The 17,653-nt window shown below is 41.1% G+C and overlaps 1 protein-coding gene across 7 annotated transcripts in view; it reads left to right on the top strand.

The window, feature by feature from the left end:
- Positions 1–17,653, top strand: part of WIPF1 (WAS/WASL interacting protein family member 1) — a 462,168-nt gene that overhangs the window by 125,242 nt on the left and 319,273 nt on the right. For 2 of the 7 annotated variants that reach the window (XM_069225379.1, XM_069225381.1), the window contains exon 2: positions 15,903–16,007. The exons of 1 other annotated variant lie outside the window; for it this stretch is intronic. The gene's annotated coding sequence lies outside the window, so the exon portion shown is untranslated. Of the gene's footprint in view, positions 1–1,761; positions 1,827–3,062; positions 3,085–15,902; positions 16,008–17,653 lie in introns of those variants that run through there. 4 more of the 7 variants (XM_069225385.1, XM_069225380.1, XM_069225382.1 and 1 more) reach the window with 4 other exon arrangements.

Genomic DNA, 17,653 nt, shown 5'->3' with positions numbered 1-17,653 from the left:
ATGTACTGGTGAATGAGTGACTCTCGGGTTCCATATTCATATATATTGTCCACATGATTAGTTTAAGGGTTGTGTGTGCATTACCTTGTGGTCAGGAGTCTGCTGCCTCAATTGCAGCATAATTTAAGATGCCTTGTAGTCCCTTCATTGATCATGTTTCCTCCATAATTCCCCAATGGAAATGCCTAGATTGAAGCACCAGTTCAGTCATATTTTTGTTTTGTTCCCTACAGTGCCTCTAGGCATGGCATTCAAAGCACAAGCAAAGGGAATTATCCATGCACTTCCTCTACTTCTGTGCTTTCAGGTTATGTCAACTTTACACGCTGGTGATGTGATATCTTGCTTTATCACACCAGGCAGGAATCTTGGGCATACAAATGCACATATCAAGGCTCTGTTGATCAGCCTTGCATGTTTTTTCCGGTGCCGTATTCTGAGTTGCTAGCATGATTAGTAAAGTCGTTTCCCTGGGCCTTAATGTTGAAATGCTGTCAAATGCTGTTTCAAACCATAAAAGGTTTCACTTTAGACCAGTGATCTCACTCAGGTTCGTGAAGGTGGGTCCAGTGATTCATTTAATCCATCAACAGTACAAGTGATAATCACCCCCATGCACTCTTTCACTATAAGATTTATGGCTGCCAGAAGGGGTTATTTTGACAGGCCGAATTTGAAGTTTAAAGCTGCACAGCCAGGCTACAGACGGTAACCAGTGGGTATGCTGTCAATGTAGTGGATGGCACAATGGGTGCTGTAGTCCTCTTGTGGCATTTTACATATAGGGTATGCTTTACACGTGTACTAGGGACTTATAGGTAAGTTAAACATGCCAATTAGAGATATGCGAATTCGACCATGTTTAAAAGGGGAGCCAAGGCACTTAACCTCTGCTAATCAGTAATAAAGTGCCCAGAAATCTAAGGTCTGCAAAAAAATAGGGCCCATCAAAAGGCAAAAAACCCAGAGTGACCACGCATAAAGGCAAATTTCTTATCTCGAGCCCTGTCAAGCTTCCCAGGTGCATGCGTGGTGTGCTCCTCCAGTCCACACTTTTAATTTGAATTCTGAGACCTTTAGTCTTGTTTATTCACTATAAAACAAGACTACTACTTGTACTGAATAAGCACATCTTGTGTGGACCTGGGAACCTTGGCGGCGGTGTACATCTGACTTGTGATGCGTACAGACATTGTGTCTCCAACTTGTGTGCAATGCCATTCCTTTACCAGTTTCTAGTGTCCTGAATAACTTTTTTTTAACTGATAACTCCTTTTACAGTTAAAAATATATATACTCTCCACCCACACTCAACCCTCGATATCTGGAGTCAGACAGATCACCTACTCCCAAAATAATTTGAATAGTACTCTAAATTCTCCTATTGTGATCCTTACTTCACCTTCGGTTTTGTTATAGGGACAAGAGAAAGAGAGACAGGTGAAAAAATGACGACCCGAGCACGAGAATATTTATTACAAGTTTACTAGGGGGTAAGCAAACAGACCCTCCCCCTCCACCACAACTTATACAATAGCACAGATAAGCGTGAACGATAATGGCTTAATATATTAACCCGCCTAGTTAATATTAGGGGGTGGGGGAAGGTTTTCGCCCACTTTCAGCCACTTGGGCCCTGCTTACACGTTATAGTGATTCGTTTTTTTTGCTGAGGAGTTAGCTGCAGCAAATAAGAAAAAAATTAAAGCCGCTGAAGAGGTGCATTGAGGAAGTGAGATGTCACATGCACATTACAGGAAATGAGCTTCTGTAGATGGGTTAGAGGAACTAACCTTCTCGGTGCTGCCAAGCAGATTCAAAAACAGGTTAGTGGCTTTTTAACATGCTACTTTCATCCCGATTTACGCTTTTATATGCTAGAGTTAGGTGCACAATATGCCGTTTTTTTGGTAAGGTTTTCCTTTTGTCAGCAGCAACGTCCCTTTATTTAATCTTGACTTTTTTAGCCCCAAGTTATTTGAGAAACTAATCGAGCCATGGCGCGCCGGAAAGGCTTTCCACTGTGGCGGTGTCTTCTCGAAACTTAAACATATTTATAGTTAAATTCTGCCGCATAAACGATTGTTTTTCTAATCACGTTATTAGACACCAGTTATTTTCGTGGTTGTAATGCAATTGTAAAAGGGCGTTTTGGTGAACGTTTGTCCTACAACCTCACCTTTCGGTGTTCATAGAAAGGAAGTACCGTGTAATTAAACACTAATTGGTCAATTGCACATGGGTTTCATTGTTTTTGGTTTGGTGATTAAATGAATGCATATTTAAAGAGTGTAAATCAAATTAAATGTATACACGTTTCATCTGCGTTTCCCCTCAGAAGAGGAGGGGTGGAAGGGCTGCAGAACGTGTGGCAGTTGTTTAGGAACCGATATTTGAGACTACCCTGGTCACCTCCCTCCATGTTATCTCACGATTTGCAGTTCTGAACTTCCCCCTACAAAGCACTCGTATCAGGTGCATTAATACAATCACTTCAATGGAGGAACAGAAAGAGTGTACACAATATTTGAAACGTGTTAGGTTTTCCTATGACACCAAACCACTGACAGCCGAGTTCGCAATGACTCGGAGCGAGGTGGTCATCCTGTTTCCAAGTATTTTACCTCTCCACGTGCTTTCATGCATGCGATGATGGGAATCCCGTAGCATCCTGAGTTTGGCATATAAAAGACGGATTTAGCCGAAAGAAACAGTGATGGCCCCATAGCATGTTAGAAGTAACCGGCAACATAGTTGGTAAGGGCGTCTTTTTGTCAGCTCTTTTTTGATTTGACAGCGTAAATACAGTGGTCAGCACAGCAAGATGACATCATTTCGGTAGGTAAAATTGACCGATGAACTGCGCTGTGTTTGAAATATATTGTGATACAGTTTGAAAGGACCCCCTAAAAGTGCACCTAACGATTTTCTTGTGCTGTTTTCAGAGATCCACGGGCCTTACAGCCAAAGTCTGCTGCGTTACCAATGTAGTTCAGTCCTTGGAACCATTGGCTCAGATGGGACTGTCTGTCAGATCTCCAGTGCCGTGCTTTTTGCAACCGCCATGGCCATGTACACTAGTAGGTGTGTGCTCCTTGGCCCTCCCCATTCCTTCATTATCCCCAGTATCACAATTTTAGGGTCCGATGTGATGGACCAACCTCTGTCTTGCATGTCACTTTATCGGATGATTTTTCTCGTTGGTGTTTTATTCGGAGTTTTTCTATTTTTTTTTTATAACTCAGAGGACATCACTTTGGAGTTCTGTCTGCTACATTGAAAAACGATTAAGTCGGATGCTTACGTTGGGCGTGTCCTTGATCATTTAAAACCCCTCTCCACTCCAAAGCTCTCCCAGTCCCTGAAATCTAAAAACCCTCTCCACCTATCGCTGAACCCTAACAACCACTTCCCTAAACTCCACCCATTCCTAAACCCTAACAATCCCAGTACAACTCTAACCACCGCCCATTCCTGAACCCTAACAGTCCCTCTCCACCTCTAACATCCATCCATCCCTGAACCATGAACCCCCTCGCCGCCCAAATCTCCACTCCTCCCTGAATTCGAATACCGGTCAGCAACTACGTTTCTCCCATCCTTGACACTTAAAAAAAAACTCTCTCTACCCCAAAGCTCTTGCCATTCCTGAACCCTAAATTTGTGATGCGTACAGACACCAAATCGAGTTTGAATGGAGGGTAGTTTTGCATGACATCACGAAAGTGTAGGGGGAGATTATTTTAAACAATGCTCCCTCCTCCCTGTGGCTAGTGGCCACGTACGCCAAGCCCCCTTGTCGTGACTCACTCCTTGAAACAGAAAGGGTTATATTCAGGTCCCAGCTTCTTTGTTTATCTCATGTTACATGTATATTCACGTAATTGATGGAACAACATCCAGGTCTTCCTCAGTGAGTGCCTCTATTTAAGTTGGGTTGTGATAGGTCACACCTCTGTGGATTTGCTTTTTCTTTAAAGTCTCCAAGCTATGCATTGTGCTGGTCAGGCTGCACGCAAGGCCTTCCATGAGAAGCGAAGCGAAGCTTGCGTGAAACAATATAAAATAATGCTGCCCGGAAATGCAAATGCTTAACTCAATAACTCACTTATGTATTAATGTTGTACCAGCAGATGATAAAAATAATAAAAAATAAAAAAAAACACAATAAAGGACGAGGAGAGTAAAAGATTTGGCTAGCTTCTGCACATACACAGAAAGGATGTCAGATTATGGAAAGAGTGCCTTCTACCTTACTCGGTTACCTGGTGTTATGTCGTCCTTAGTTTCAGGAATACAGTAGCGGGACTAAGTGTGTCCCCACTATGTGCACTCCTCATGTTCTGCTCGGTCATGGAGAAAGAAAGTGGCTAATTGCCTATATTGGAAAACCAAAAAGAAAAGACCAGGCTTAACCTTGTTTTAATACAGGCTCCTCCCTGACGGTTCCTTATGTAGTAGAAAGGAAGAAAACGTTTTATTCATTTTAGCAGTATCTGTCTCTTTATCCTCCTGACCCGTTCTGCAACACTTACCAGTTTCACGGATGTGACTGGAGTTGATGCAGCCCTCTTCTATTCCCAGTGGCTAGATCTGTTCATGGCACATATAGTGGAGGGATGCTCGGCATGCTCGACTTTTCCTTTGTATACCGCTCTCCAGAGTTCTGTGGGATCATGGTGGCCTCCAGTGCTTAATTTGTGCTTGTTGTTCCGGTGCTGAGCACCAGCACTTATTTTTGAGGGCCGGCGCTAATTCTTCTGCGCCAAGCATTTGCTGTGAGCAAAAGACACAAATGGGAAAGACGGAGGAAGAGAAAAACAAAAAGCGTCACAATAGGAGAAAACCGAAAGCTGCAAAAGTGAGCTGTAGGGGCAGGGAGTGGCTTTAAATGGATTGAGGAGACCTGGGATGGCTTCAGGATTACGCTGCCTTAGTATTTCGTGTTCCCACATTTAATTGCAGCAGCTGCAGGTTTAAGAGGAGGACTTTGAGCACGGCACGTTTTTATTTACAAATTAAGCACTGGTGGCCTCCCAGGTCCGGCAGCTCTTTTCCTCTTCTCCCTTTCTCCGCAAAAGTTCCTCCACAACCTCTGGTAACCCCCAGCTTCTCTTTTGACCTCTCTGTTTTTCAGCCATCCGGTTGTGTAGGATCTTCTTTTTGCATTATGCAAGCTCTCGCTTTGCAGGATTGTGAAATTCCATTTTTGGTATTTAAGCCAGATATGGCAAAGTGTACATTCTGATGGTATGTTTTCTGTTGGTGCAACAGGCTAGCAATTATATATGTGTGTATATATATTTTTTCACTGAAAAAAACAAAGGTTACAGAGGTGTTGTTAGTTTCTCAAATTAAACACACAAAGCCATAGGAATTCAGATGTTATAGTTCGTTATTTTAAGTAACTATAACTCATTCCCTAAGGTAACTATAACTCGTGCCCCCTTGATGCACCGTTTTCTCATCAATTTTATTGCAAATGTTAATGATAATATCAATGATGCCATAGAAGATGCCATGAATGATGAAATATGTGGGATAATTAGCGGTGCATAGCGAGGATGTGAGCTATGGATACCTTAGGGCATAAGTTAGAATTATTTGAAATACCTCTAAATATAATAGCTGAATTTCTATGGTTTTGTGCATATAAATTCAGAATCTAACTATAATGTCCCTGCAACCTTTGTTTTTTTTCAGTGAATTTCTATGTTTTTTATAACGCAGCGGGGTTTGGCCAACCACCCCGCATGCATCCAGGCTTACGTTGTGCATGGCCTTTGGCCATCTGTGGCAGGCAGTTGGCCACATGGCCCCCTCCTTTCATTTTATTACTTTAAAGCCCTGGGAAGGTGGCATATCCAGGGCCCAAAGTGGCTCTGGGGAGGGGGGCACATGTGTTCCCCTTCAAAATTTGATTAATGAGTGCTGAATGAAAAACAAGCGTGGGAGACCGTGCTTGCTTTCTTTTCTTTTCATTTTTCTCTGGGTCTACAGCAGTTTTGGAAGAAAAATTAAAACAAAAATGCTTTTGGGACCCCAGCACCAGGGCTGGGGATCAGGGTATTCTTAGCCTGCCCCCTTTTCTTTCTTTCTTTCTTTCTTTCTTTCTTTCTTTCTTTCTTTCTTTCTTTCTATTTTTTGTTTGTTTTTGTTTATTGTTAAGACTCACCTGAGTCAGAGTCCGCAAAATGTGTGCAAACACTTTCTTCTTGAAGTGTTGGTAGCCAATCAAGTATCTGTAGGGGGGGAAACCAATTTCTTTTCTCTTTAATAACTCCAAAACTACTGAACTGATTTACACCAAATCACAAAAAGCACGATTTCTGGACCAAAAGCTAGCTTTCTTACAAATGTGGTGTAATTCCATCCAGCGGTTCGGGCTGTAGTCGTCCCTAAAAATCCCTATGGAAATTGCATGGGGAAAAAGCATTTTGAGACATATATATATAAAAATACGCACACACAAACAAACAGCCTGCTGGCGGTCGCCAGTAGGTAGTTATAGTTAGGGCCATGTTTCCATGGAAAACTAGTTTTTTGACTTGCTCTATCTTTGGCGTTGTTTGACGAATCTTTGCGAAAATTTCCAAAAAAGTGTGCAATGATTCTTGTTGCGCATGGAAAGTTTTGGGGTGATCCGCCAAGCTAGGGCTCAGAAAAGGGGGGGTCGTAAAATGTGCATTTCCCATGTTAATTCCCATAGGAGCTTTGAACATGACTACAACTTGTACCGCAGGACGGAATGACATGAAATTTGGCAGAAAGGTAGCTTTCAGTATGCAGATTATGCTTTTGGATATTTGATGTAAATCCATTCAGTAGTTTACGAGAAATTAAGGAAAATCTAAATTTGTATATCTCTGGCCGCGAATAAATCACGAATATTCGCGAATGCACGTTTGAAAAGAAACGCATTAATTGGCTGGCCACGACCCGACTAGAAAGTGCTGGTCGCCATTTTATATTGTGGGAGACGGTCCCTGGGGCTGAAAAAAGAAATGATAAGTGGTGTAAGGAGACCGGGTGGAGGTACCCTGTCCCAGGGTGTGATATAGGGGTGTTTGGGTGTCAAATTATGGGTTTAAAATGATTTTTCTTCACCTTGCCTGATATTCACGGATATTCGAGAATATGCACAAAAAAAATCACGCATTTATACACTAATCCATTTACTCATACATGCACTCAGAGACTTATGCGCCCACTCATGCACCCACTCAGACCCACTTATAGACTCACACACCCACTCAGACAAACACACACCCACTCACAGATCCACTGACAGAGACAGGCCCTGTGGCCAACCCTGGCTGCGCATGGCCAAATGCCATGCGCAGCAGTTGTTGGATTAACGTATAGTAATTAAAATTGCTTTAAGTTAAATAAAAAAAATATAGAAATTCACTGAAAAAAGCTAAAGTTACAGGGATGTTATAGCTGGATTCTGAATTTACTCATACAAAACCATAGAAATTCACCAGTTATAGTTAGCTATTTCAAGTAACTATAACTCGCGCCCTAAGATAACTATAACTCACACCTTCGCCATGCACAGCTAATTACTCTGCATATTATCGCATTGATGACATCTGTAACATCTTTGATATTATCAGGGTATTGATGAGAAAACTGTGCATGGCGAGGGCGTGACCCAACACTCAGATCTATGGGTAAAAATGCATCTGCAGCCTCTATCTAGATTCCCACCTGTCTGAATGGGGGGGAGGGTTACTTGATGTAATCCACTCCACCCTACTTCTTCTGGTGAGTGACATATATTAAGTTGTGAGGTTCAAGATAACTTTAAGGTACCTATTATTTACTTGTTTTCGCACTGTAACAAAAGGTGAGAAATGCTGAATGTTGGGAGGGAGGCACTTGCTAATTTATGGTGGGTTTTGTCCAAAAAGCTTGATCCTAGTAATCCCAGCACCTACTTTGGCTGCCACGAGAATCTAAATCATTAAGACATTCAATATCCGTTTCTAACATTCCACTTTAAACATTGTGCTGGTACAACTGATAAAATAATACCAGCCACAGGGGTATGCTCATGCAAAGGAGGGCAAACAGGGCTCAAAGTCTGGTACTTGGGACACAGCAATACTCACACTCTCCAAATTCCCACCCTGATGTTGGAAGTGGGAGAGTGGAGGAAGGAAGAGAGAGATTTGTCTGCCTAGTGTTTTTGACAAAAGCTCCAAGGAATTCTGAAACTCTTGAAGATAAAATCCTGCCCTTGTGTTCTCTTCCTTACACAAACAAATGTTGTTGTTTAGGGATGGGACATCTATAGCTGGGCACTGGAACACATTCTCTCTAGAACTACTCCTATCTTACCAGCCCACCAAAAATCATGCCACATTATGGGAAGCCTTTCTCACCATTTACATCTGCAACAGTGTCCAATCTACAGAGTAAAAAGTATACATCTGCATTTTACAAGGCATTTCTAAAAGGGAATTGCATCTTTCTTTGATCCAGTTCTCTTCAGACGTACAAGCAGATCCATTGTATTTTCGTAGTTCAAGACATTTACACCACATTGGCGTTGGGTCAGCCTCCTGAACTGGTGAATTTAGAATTGTCATTGAGTTATTCAAATTCTCTGCTATGAAAGGATCATAGAAGGCAAAAATAAGATGGCTCAAAGTGTGCCACTCTAGGGAAAGGGTGCCTGGGGCAGAGGACTGTGTAGCATATTCCTTCTCAGGATAATGCTTGGGGGGCATTGATAGATCATTTCACCCAGCAGAGGGGAGGAGTAGAGATGAGGCCATCAAAACTTCACAAACGGTTAAATTAAGGGTATGACTTTTTATCCCAAGCTGAAGTAAAGTCCAAGGGTGTTTCTTACAGATTAAGGCTCAGAGTAACATGGATAATTCCCAAGACAAGACTATAAAGATACTGAATCATGATATGCTTTCCAAACCTTCTAAAGGTGTTCAAACAAATTAATATCAAGAATACTAGACAATCTATAACATCTATACACAAAAGCAATAAGAGATTTTGAAATGGAGGAAACAAACGCTGTCCAATTCTGTTAATCATTTCGAGATTTTAATTCGGCAAATTAATAACCTACAAATTTGCAAGTTCATATTAATGTGCTGGGACAAGCACATGTCAAAAGGGATAAAAAGGATTTGGAAAAAGGAAATCTGGGGAAACAGGTGGCTAACTAAGATGTGCAAAAAGTAAGTAAAAAGGGAATGGGTCAGCATTTCAGAAGCTCAATCAAGAGTCTTCTTCTCTGGGTCAAAGGAAAAATAAGTCTCAGCAAGGCATTTTAAAGGGGCAAAGGGTAGAGAGGACTATACCTCTGGGATCCAAGGGGTCCAGCTCCTAAAGGGAAGTTGAGAAGATCTGCTGTAAATCCATAGGGCAAGATGATTTGTCCATCCATCACTCCGTATGACGCAACAGGTGAAAATGTCCAATGGCAAGCAGTCATACAACACAGACTGCAACATCAGTGAAAGTTCCCAGGTTCTTCATGTGAAGTAGATTATCCATGCAAATTGAAACATCTGTAAACAAATTTATTCTACAGTTCCTGAATGTTCTGTACTCAAGGTTGATTCCTCAAGAATACTATGCAAAAAACAATAGAATATATATTTCCAAGCTAGCAGTCTCATAGAACGATGTCTGAAAGGAAAGTTCACATTAGCAAGAATGACTAGACATAAGACAGCGCCTTGCCGACCTCACTTAGTCTAAGCAAAGTGAATTAAGACAGCACATTAATTTAAGCATCAATTTACACACTTAACATTTTAAACCATAAATTAAATATGAATAAGCTCTATCAGTGTTCACCTTACAATAAATTAAAACAAAAGGATTCTGTTCACCCTTTCATGTAACTATAGTGCAGTACTACATTCTCTACATTTGCATGTCACTTTTAAAATACTTTTTCCATGAAAAACTATTATCGTTTTGGTGCAGACTGTTAATTTACATGATAAAATATGACATGGAAATGGATTGACCTGTTAAACATAACGTTTTAAGACCATACCACGTGCCTTTCGATTATCTATTCTACAGTTAATGCATGTTAATATGGATTTTCAGTGCACCACTTTAAAACTAATATTGTTAGTACTATGATTAACATAATGCAAAGATTGTCACCATAGATGATCAATGTGACTTCAGGGGAAGTACTAAAATTTCTTCTACATCAAGATGTTGGGAGACAGGGAGACCTTGGACTTTGTACAGTTTATGACTGTACTCCTACAGGAGGCCCTCAGGCTCAATATCTTACTTGACAGAGTGCCACAGAGCTGCACACTTTGCGCTAAAAGTGGTTGTTCCACTGCCCTTTCAAGCAGTCACACTGCCTGGCCGGAACACATCACTATGAATGATTTTGTAAAGAAGGTTTGACATCATACGTTGTGTAACATTATTTTGGGCACCACTTTGTACGCCACGCAGGAACATTGCTCAAATGTTCACACTTTAAAAATGTCCATCTTTATGAAGAGTTTTTTTCTGTGCTGCACGGGAAAAATGTAGAAAAAATATTCAAATAACACTGGAATCTTTATACAAATTGAAACGTAAACAAAATCTGTCAAGAAACAAGAACTCTAATTGTACATTCCCTAAATTCCCCTCAAAAATGAGAAAAAAGATAATTAAAAACAAAGACCTAAAAAACGATAAAAGGTACCTACAAATAACATAACTTAATTGGTTAATATAACTCGTTTGGAAACATCTTTTGTACTGACGTTTGTTTAAGTTCATTAATTCCTCACAAAAACAAATTGCATTTAAGTAGTTAACGATTGGTCAGGTGATAGCCTTCTTGAAAAACATTTTTCTCGGACATCACTATTTAGCCTCTCAGCTGGCTTCTACTTCTTTGGTTAAACCTTAGAGAGTCCTGTTGCCAGACAACTGAAAGCTTTCATCAAACAGTTCTCATTTCTTCAGGATAGAAGACAGATATTAAAAATAGAAGACTTCATCTCAGCTGTACGTCATTCAAAACTTTGACCTTTTCTCCTTTTTTATGTTTAGACCTTTGTAATGGAATTGGCACAGTCGACAATATCAATACTCAGGCAGTCATGGTCCTTGATTAACGTCAATAAGTAAGCTCTGCAAAAGCAAACACATTAGAAATAATTACTCTCTGACGGATCTTAACAGGCTTGGAACAAGAAGAGTGGAATAGGGTGGTGGAAGACCGAACACAACAACTCTTATCACTGGTCGGTAATTAATCATCATCTGGGCAGCTGGTCGGAAAACCAGTCATGTCGCATCACTCGTTTAATTCCCTCAGCATTTGTTGATAGACTTTAATTTCTGGAATCTGATCTTTTAGTCTCCAAAACGTTTCTCAGATCCAAGGAGACTGGAAGTACTCACCATGAATTGTACCTGTGGCTTTGCATGGTACAAGAGGAAAGTGTGAAGCCTGCCACCACCTATTCCTTTTCTCTGGCCTGAGAGTTCTCAGATAGTTTTCTCAGATCTGGAAATATTAGCACTTAACTTCCTTATAGGAAAGTTCTTCGTTTTTGGAAGTAGGACACATTATTGACTCTCACCATTGTGAAAAGCCCAGGTATACCAAAACAATCCCAGGCTCTGGCATTTTTCCTTCAGGATCACTTGTCAGAAAGTGAAGTGCCCTGCAATCTCCAGAATCACTGTATCTTCCCACACACTTTTCTTTGTAGAGAACTATGTACCACTGTACCCTTGTTTTGATGTCTTCTTTGATCATCGGAGAAGTGAATCTCGGAAGACTCAGGCATGTGGCTTGTGCACTGTTATCCAGAGCCTCAACCTTGTGTTTCAGCCTGACTGTGGTGGAGATAGCACACCACCTACAATTCTCATGGCTCTCCAGTGCTCCAGTCTGCTCTTGAACACAGCACCATTGATCTAGTCTCCTGAGTCAAACTTCAGTCTAGTCAACTCTTACTTTCAAATCTCCCAATGTTCTCCCATTCCCAGTACGGTCAATGCTTCTTACTGTGGTCCGCTAGTCCTTTATTAAGTCATGAGTCACACTTCCTCTTGGATCAGGCTGGCTGCACGGGGATCCTTTGATCTTCCTTCCAGATGCTCCAACTATAATTAGAACATTGGAATGTTGGGAGCTCCATTGAAGGCAATGAGTGTTCTGGGTTTCTAATGGATGGTAAAAGGCTGAAATGCCAGCATTCCAATGTTTTTCACACAGCAGCAGCTGTGAACAAAGGTCTTATGGACCTCGAGGGACCTCTAATCCCCTCGGGCTCCGTGAGGCCTTTGTTTTATTTATTAGAAAATTCTGCCCTCTAGTGGCGGAATGTTCTAATAGCCTTATAGCCCTTTATATCTGAGCTATACCAGATATTAAAGTCCCGCTCCCGTGTTAAAGGCCTGAGCTGGCTGTTAATGACTAGAATTGCCCACTGCGGTGGGCTATAAGGCTATATTACATCAGTCATTGTGGTGTTAATAAACATTTTTATCTCTGCAGGTCTTTGATGTAACCTTCTTAGATGACATTTTGACGAGGCAGCCTTCTCCACTGGACCACTTCAGGCCAACTCTCAATAGTGAACCCTCCTTCAGGGTGTTACAAAATATTTCTGGAACTTGGCTAAATGCAGAAAGCTATAATCAAGGGGCAGGGACCCATAGGCCTTTCTGACCTCACTCACCCTCACCCCAGGGCTCATGTTCACTCCTGGACTTACTGCAGAGCCACACTGGGTGGGAAGCCACTTGTGATATTGTCCCTGAAGGCAGCTCTCAAGGGACAGTCCATTTTCACAATTCTCTCTCTTCCCCACAAGTAATCCAGCGCCAGAGGTCAAACCATTCAGGGTTCACATTGCAGCATTACACAGCTCTCTTTTTCTCCCAAATACTGCTGCTGTGTTAGGGTTCTGTCCCTTTGGGAGGTACTGGGTGGTCACTTATCAGTGTTTTATAGGGTTGTATTTAGAGAATGGGCATCAGGAACAGACCATCCAGTATTTCCTCCAGCGTTGGGTATCATGTCTTTTCTTGTGCAAGGCTATTATCACCAACCCTGCAAGCTCTCTCATTATCCAACGTATACTACATATTTTAACTCCCGGGTGACCGGATTAGAAACATTAATGTACCCCAATATGGAGACTGCACACAATTATATCTTAAGTAAAATATAGGAGATGCAACTTATCTTGACTGCAGAAGAGAATTTAAAATTGAATGATGTCATGCTGCCTAAAGCTCAAACCTCCTAGGACTCAGAATGCCTTGTTAATAGGTTGCTGTTCTGTCATCCCCTTCTCTACTCCTGTCGAGGAACATAAAAACCAAAGACCCTATGCATCATCATTGCTTGCTGAGACAGGGTTGGATGATATTGTTTCCAGAGACTGCAGTCTACTTTGAAGTCCTTGTTCTGTCTGGTTACTGTTTGGAGTTAGGCTCATTGTTGAGCTATGTAATGCTTCCTTAAGTATGTATTTTGGTAAGTAATACATACATGTTGCTTCTTTGTTTCATGCACTAGTTTTATGATCAGAATTTCCAGAAGCTTAATAAAGGTGTCACCTTTAATGTGTGACTTCACGGTGAAGCAATAAGAAAATGTACAAGGCAACCCTTAAATGTCTTGACACACCTCTATTAATAACTTCTCTAAGTTACAAATTCATCAAGCTTGCTTCTGTGAGTAAATATATCTTACTCCTAGGACTTCATGATCAAGTTACACCTACGCTAGGAGTGCCACACTATGACATACTGACTCACATAAAAACTATTGTGAATTAGGCACAATCTACTTTCAAAGGTGAGAAAAGCATGACTTATAAAGTAGTGCAGCACCACATCCGCGGTCTCCCCTCTTGTGTGCTGTTAAGTACTATGTTTACACATTACCTACGCTACTGCAACATTTAACCCTTCTCAGTCCACAGGATTAACATGTGGACCTAGGTGATGTGACAGCACATAGGTACTTTTGGAGCTCATGCCAGGGTCGTAGGTTGCCCAGTAAGGTTGGTCATAGACCACCTCCACGTTCAATCAAAAGGGGTGAATATAGATGAGTCTTCTTAATATTCCACCAGTTCAACTAGGTGAAGAAACCTGCTCACAGGTATGTGAGTTGGATCACAGGCAGTTTGGAGCCCATTCGTTTTAAATAGCTCCTGTGCATGCATGTACCAAGGCAGTCGAGAGAAAGCAGCATGAAGGTAGGCCAATGGAGTGTCAGATGTTTCCAGCGCTGTGTGTCTGCAGAAACTACTACAGGGATCCCCAGCAATTGTACCTTTTCAGTGGGGTGCTATCTGGACTCCTCAGGTCAATTATAGGAATCACGGGCAATTTTATTTTCCTCCTCTTCATTTTCCCTATAGAGTTTTTTTTTTAACCTGGGTGTTTTTCGCCTCTGGGTGACATTATTGGTTGCTCAGAGGCAGCATGTGCTAAGGGGGAATGCATAGCTATGCACATGTGTAACGCTTACTAAAAGAGCAGGTAGGTGTACCACTTGGGCTGCATTGGAATCCATGCAACCCTTGTAGTGGTAGGGCAGTCTTATATCCTTTTTTGGTGGTTTTGAGGTGTATATGTTGAAATGATCGTGTTAGTAGTTTAAGCTATTTTAAATTACATTCCTGTGTCAGACTTGCTTTACTTTAGGAGTGAGCTATCCACCTTTTGGAGCTTGGCATTGTCATGAAGGGATGTGTTATTTCTTGTAGGCGGCCCTGTGGCTATGCCATGGCCATCTGCTGTTTACCCAATGGCCGTTTGATTGACTGCAGTGCTACCGGTTTCTTCATCTTGTAGGACCAGCTCTTCTAGGTAGGACATTGCCCAGGTTTAGCCTTACATATAACATACATGCCAACATTTTAGAAGAGGTAAATGGGAGATTTCAAAAAGATAATCCAGAGAATGTATTTCTCCCATTGACTTTTGTTGAAGGAGAGGGACTTTCAGACCGGAGACAGACAAAATAAAGCCATTTTGGGCTTCAAAAATCGGGAGTCTCCCACCTGAATCTGTTCTTTTGGCATGCATGATATAATATGGAATGTGAGTATATTAGGTGTTTTTTGGGATTGAAAGGCTGCGGTCCATGACCATTGCCGAAGGACTAGACCCTGCGTTGTTGGTCTCAACATGATAGGAGGGAGATTGTCTAATGTTCCCACCTGCGTATTTCTATTGTCATTGTGTTTGCTCACGACTGGCCCTCGAAGAAATGATTTCGTTTTTTTTTATTGGAAGGAAAGAAACTTTTTGTTCACATGAATACGGAAGGCGCGTATTTCACACGTGCTCTCGAACTTGTTCTTGATTGTGTTCCAGATATGTAGCAGATAAACAAAATAACTTGCCTGATCAGACGCGACAGCCGTTTCTTTCGAGATGTACACGTCCATTTGCGGGAGCTGCCAGGCTCCCTGTGAATATGCACCTCTTGTGGAAGTGGTGCGAGTGAAAGGGGAAGTTCTCGTTTCACAGAATCGCTCAACTTCCGGCGAGGCCGTGACAGGGGAAGTAGCAAAATAAATTCAGGTCATGAGAAGCGAATAATGCTGCGTGTTTACAACTTAGAGAAGCATGGAGCTTAGCCTGTCTATGAAGTCACTCCTTTCTACTGAAGGCATATTCTTGTTTCAAGAGATGCTGCTAGATATGACGCTCATGTGGTTTTCTCGTTCTTTGACTCTGTAGTCAAAATCACGTTAATGTGAACTGTGAAGTCCAGTACTACCAATCGAAATACTGTCAATTTTAAATTATATAAATTTGTATACGTTGTTTGTGTGGTATGTTTTGAATATAAAATGTTACAACTACAGACTAAACCGTAATGCAATCAATTTCTAACAAACTCGCCTTTATTTTAGGCACGAAAAAGTCGAATGAATGAGCTGAAATGACTGATAACAGAAATAACAGAACACACTTTTGAAGAAGCAGTTTTCCCAAGTAAGAGGATACCCTATCGGCTGGTAAGAAAGGCTGGGCCATACCAATTAGTGTATTTAAAAGTCTCGTTACTTTTAGAGAGAGCACTTCTTAAACTATCTCAATTAACTATGCTTTTTAGTATATCTTGTAGCTTTATATGACTTCGTGCTTTTTTTGATCATCTCTCGATAAAACATATTACGTTGTACATTTTGTTTTACTTAGAGTTGTGCAACTTCAGTGACCACTGTAACACTGTGTAGTGGATATAGGCGTGGTGAATTGTGGTGCATAATTTGTAAGAAACGTAGGTTCAGAGGCCCCACAGTTTTCTGGTGCGGCCAGATGCCTGAGTTGATGAATACTCAGGCTTTATAGTCTCCCTTCCACCTCATAAGTGTTTTTTTCAAATTCTCTACACGTCCTACCGCTTTAGCCTACTCGTGCAGGTTCTTTTCCATCCCTGCTTTCTCCTTTTATCAGTCTTCATATCTTTCTATTCCGTCTCCTTTTCTGCCTTTCTCTCTCTTGCCTGACTATGATAGAAAAATATGTCGTGGTCCTCAAAAATGAATGCTGGTGCTCACCACTGGCAATCTTCATCACAGATTTAACACTGGCAACCAGCAGGTTTGTACAGTCGTTTATTTTGGAGGTCTAGCAACTACACCCTCTCAGGAGAGGAGGGCTGGGATATCTGTAGGTCAGTGCATCAAATGATCCTACAGGGGTCAACTCTTTGATCATTCTTAAATGGTCAAAATGAATATCTTTTCGTTTTAACAACACATATTGAGTCTGGGAAAAGGGACATTCAGTTTATGGAGTGCACAGCACAAAGCCTTAGTATTTCTTTTTTATTATATATGGAGCAAAGTGCCCCCTGCCTTACATTATAAGGATAATACAATTTACAGAGGAGTTCCATGACCATATAGATGAGAGATTGAAGGCAGAGTTCCTTTATAAGGTCATGCATATTTGAGTATGTTCCTCAATGCCACAGAATTAATAAAACTAGTTGTAAATGGCACCCTGAGACCTTCACATTTTGTTGCACAGTGTAGGTCTAATCATAATATGCCATGAGCCATCAATAGAAAACCTGTACAGATTGTTGGAGCCTTGAGGCCCAAGTGCTGCTAAATATAAACACAACAGTAGATCCTCGCCTTTTGTGACTGGTCCACACACAAAAAACATATTTTCGACAGTCAATAAAAAAGCATTTGCGTTTTGGCAGTATAAACAAATTATGACTCAGCTCCCACAGCCAGTTAGTGAGTTCATAAAGACAATGTACAAAAATGTATAAACTCCAGAGGTCTTTTTTTATATTAAAATAGATTCTTTATTCATGATTTTTCATTTAAAATGTTTCTTTTTCTTCTTTGAAGTTGCAGTAGCCAACGCATTTCATCCAAAAGGACTGGCTTCAGGGTTACATGACACATAATATGTGCAAATTTTAAAAACATACAAAATCAGAATTCCATTTAAAAACATTATATCACATTTCTGATACTGCATACATATGCATAAGATGAATATGCGGTTGATGAAATGGGTCTGATCCAAAGTTTGCAAAGTGAATCATTATAGTGTATGTGCAGCAATGCTCAGATGCATGTCTGTCTATGCCAGTCTTCTAATATATTACAGCCTATGATGTTTATGCAATACTAAT

Source organism: Pleurodeles waltl, chromosome 3_1, assembly GCF_031143425.1.
Source record: "Pleurodeles waltl isolate 20211129_DDA chromosome 3_1, aPleWal1.hap1.20221129, whole genome shotgun sequence".
In the NCBI taxonomy this organism is placed as follows: Eukaryota; Metazoa; Chordata; class Amphibia; order Caudata; family Salamandridae; genus Pleurodeles; species Pleurodeles waltl.
The sequence above is the reverse complement of the archived record's forward strand: the minus strand, read 5'-3'. Positions and strand labels throughout refer to the sequence as shown.